The sequence below is a fragment of the Chanodichthys erythropterus genome, chromosome 12 (genome assembly GCF_024489055.1).
Source record: "Chanodichthys erythropterus isolate Z2021 chromosome 12, ASM2448905v1, whole genome shotgun sequence".
NCBI lineage: Eukaryota > Metazoa > Chordata > Actinopteri > Cypriniformes > Xenocyprididae > Chanodichthys > Chanodichthys erythropterus.
Window position 1 is genome coordinate 56,564,288 of NC_090232.1, and position 4,128 is coordinate 56,568,415.

The window sequence follows — 4,128 nt, forward strand, 5'->3', positions numbered from 1 at the left end:
ATTTAATTCACATCTCCAAAAACGCAGTTGTACTGTAATTATGAAACGGTTAAATTTTTTATTGAAATGCACTGCATATATGAGTGAAATTGTGTAACGTAACTCCATCACACTGTATAAAGCTATGATATATTATTATTAAAGCCATTATTACATTATTATTTTACGTTACTAAGCTCAGTACGGTTTAATCTTAGCCGTTGTACTCTGCTTATTATGTTGTCCACCGTTTTTTTTGTGTTTCCCCTGCTTTTATTAATGTAAAGCAGCTTTGACAGAATGAAACAATTGTGAAAAGTGCTATATAAATAAAATTCTTGAATACATAGATGAGCTATAATAATAATCACTTTAATTTATATAGCGCCTTTCAAAGGACCCAAGGTTGGTTGCTCACTGCACTGCAAAAATGTCTTTCTTACTTAGTATTTTTGTCTTGTTTTCAGTCAAAAAAATATCTAAAAAAAAATCTTAAATATTTTCTAGAGCAAAATAACCTAGGAAAATAAGCAAAAAACTCTGCCAGTGAAACAAGAGAACTTTTCTAAAAGTAAGTGTTTATGGAAAAAGTAAACTTATTTCAAGAGAATGTTTCTTATTATATTGACAGATATTTAAATTTTTTGCTTGTTTTAAGCACACATTTACTTGAAGTTTATATTTTTGGTCTAAACCTATACTTATTTTGCTAGGTCATTTAGAAAATCAAGAAAATACATCTTTAGAGTTTTTTTTTTTTTTTTTTTTTTTTTTTTTATATTTTTACTGAAAACAATACAAAAATACCAAGTCATTTTTGTCAGTGTGACTCCATTAAATGTTCTTGTGATAAAGAATGTGTGTGTGTGTGTGTGTGTGTGTGCGTGTGATGTAGATTAAACATGAACGGGCCAAAACGGACATGGCAGCAGGTCAAAATCAAATACAAGAACATTCTGCAGAATGGTATGGTCCCTGACTAATATTTAACAAAGCACAAGCATATATTGTACCCAGAAGGTGCCTGCTCACACATTGTCTGTACTGTTTTAGCAGTGAAAAAGAATACCCACAGACAAGACACGGGTGGTGGGTCACCAAAGGCTGACCTTACCCCAGCAGAGGACATGGCCTTGGAGCTAAATAAAGGCAGGCCCGTCTTAGAGGGGATCCCTGGGGGGAAAGAGACGAGCATAGGTTCCTCCCAAGATGCCACCTGCTTCATTCAAGGTATGTCCTTCCATCTCTACATGGAATACAACCACATTCATATTGAATCAATTTGGACTGTCTGACTTTGGTTTACCTATTGCCTTGCAGTGTCTGGCAGCACTGTGTTCCTGTTAGAGCCACCAGCACAAGCACCAGACAATGCTGATCCAGTGAGTACTCCATCAAAGGCATACTGTAGGCCTGGCATGTCTTGTCTACTAGCTTCAATATGAATCCGATTAAATGTGATAGGGTGAAAGCCCCAGTGCAGCAGCAACAGCACATGATGGAGACGATGATGAGGAGGAGACCATCTCTGTGGATTCCAGAAGGCATGAAGTATCATGTTAAGACTGTGAAAGTACTATTTACTCTACAATGGTGAGGAGTCCTCATCAAAATCAAAAAATCTAATTTCTTTTACAGGACCCAGATGCTATACAGTGGGAAAACCAGCCTGGCAACATAGTGCGTATTAATAAAAGGACACCACATCCTGCCAAATTCCAGCTGCGCTAATTGTATTGTGTTCACAGAGCTCACAAGCTATCAGAAAGTTGTATGGCAACCACCTCCGGCGCCAAATAGAACTGGCAGACATAGACATTCAGTACAAGAAGAAAAAGATAGAAAATCTTGCACTGGAGTCCGAAATAAAAAAGAGGACAATTAGGAAACTGGACCTTGAAATAAAAAAAACTTGAGAGGGAGGTGAGATATGCCTTCAGTGTACACTGTATGCTAACTGTAACACAAATGTATTAATCATTATTTTTCTTTCCTCCCCCAGCTCCAAGAAGATGACACAGCTCAAAATAAAAATTAGGTATATTCTCGTAAAGTCAAGTGAGCCATGACATATGAGCTCTTATTGTGAGCACACAGGACGGTGGCATCTTTCTAAGGTATCTTTTGCCCCCCCCCCCCCCCCCACCAGGTGTGGCCACTAGCATATATGAAGGCCCAAAATTGTGTGTTCCTTTCTGCTCTGACAATGGCATGCCCATTCTTGCAAGATGTGGTGGATGAAGAAGCACTTGTGCTGAGGAGAGCCTTCAGGTGAGAAAGGGTCTTCAGGGACCGGTTGGACCCACTGGCCTTCCCTGATGACCATCTATATGAAAGATACAGGTTTCTGCAGATGGCATCAGGTATCTATGCAGACTACTGGGTCCCAGGATTAAGCACCGCACTGCACGGAGCCATGCACTGAGTGTGGAGCAAATGGTTTGTGTGGCCTTGCGCTTTTTTGCTAGTGGAGCCTTCCTGTACTCAGTGGGGGATGCAGAACAGCTGAACAAGGCCACAATTTGCCGCACAATAAGGAGTGTGTGTCTGGCTATCAAAGCATTAGCAGATGTCTTCATCTCCTTCCCTGGCCACAGAAGACTCTGTGACATGAAAGAGGAGTTCTATAGGATTGCAGGTAAGAGGATCTACAAATTACAGGACAACTGTTAACACATAGTAGGATACTCATTACTTTGTGTGACAGGTTTCCCCAATGTCATTGGTGCAGTGGACTGCACACACATAAGGATAAAAGCCCCCTCAGGTGCCCATGAGGCCGATTTTGTGAATAGGAAATCCTTTCACAGCATTAATGTTCAGGTGAACATAACTTTTTGATATTGTCCATTGACGAACACTCTGCATTGCCAATGATGTGCATTGATTGGTGTAATATTCCTCATCTTATGATTTCAGATGGTCTGCAATGCTGACTGTGTGATCAGCAATGTTGTGGCAAAATGGCCTGGCTCAGTCCATGACTCCAGAATCTTTCGGGCCTCTGAAATCTATCACAAGGTAAGCCACACAACCCCTATATATAACCATCATGGCTGTGTCAAGAATATCACTGTGTTTTATGAGGTAGTAATGATGAGCTTTTGTTGACAGGTGAATTCTCTGGTGTGTTGCTGGGAGACAGGGGGTATGGCTGCCAGCCTTTTCTCCTGACACCTTTCACAGACCCCCAGGAAGCACAGCAGGCCTACAACCATGCCCATGCCAGGACCAGGGCCAGAGTTGAAATGACCTTTGGCCTCCTGAAGGCACGCTTTCACTGCCTTCACAAATTAAGGGTCAACCCTGTTAGGGCATGTGATATTACTGTGGCTTGTGCTGTCCTCCACAATGTGGCCTGCCTGAGGAAGGAGAGGGCCCCCAGAGTGCCACCAGCCATGAACTGGGACAATCCGGCAATCTTCCCTGATGACGACAGTGGTCGGCTGCTGAGGGACCAATATGTGTTGAATTATTTTAGTTAGTATGTGTGCTTTCAATTTAGGTAAAAAATGTCCTGCTGTGGCAGAGGAAATAGGGTTTTTTTGGGTTGGTTTTTTTACGAATTTGGCCTCTTATGATGTTTGTGCGGTATACTGTGTGTAATACAAGGCTGCAGGGAGGCTACTGCATCCATTCATTTGTCTGTTCAGTTGATGTGTATGGATTTGTCCTGCATTTATTTTAGTGTGCAGACATGCAGGGTGTGTTATATACAGACCTTTGAATGTGTATGTATCATTTTGTATAATATGCTTTGATTCTGTGCTTTCCATCTTGTAGAGTCACTGTGACTTCAGTTTCGAAAGGAGCTGATAGTTTACCTGCTTTGTTTTGTCCTTATTCAATAAAGGAACATAATGTTACACATTGTGTTTTTATATTCATATGGAATGTGTATTTGTTTATATGACAGAGTACTAGGGCCCCACTGAGGAAAAAGGATAAAGTCATAAATTTATGAGGCTGGTTCTTTCTGCAGAAAAGCAACATATTCTTTTTACAGTTTTGATAGTTATGACAATGTGATACTTCATATTCTGGCACATCAGCATGTCTTTGTTTATGAAACCATACTGAAGTACAATTTCACGAAATGCCCCACATCTGTCATTTTAACAACTGTCCTCCTTTAAAACAACTGGTTAC

General features: G+C 40.6%; 1 pseudogene; it reads left to right on the plus strand.

Moving 5' to 3' along the window:
• Positions 1-2,185: 2,185 nt before the first annotated feature.
• LOC137032071 (putative nuclease HARBI1) lies at positions 2,186-3,830 on the plus strand (annotated as a pseudogene).
• The last annotated feature ends 298 nt before the right edge of the window (positions 3,831-4,128 follow it).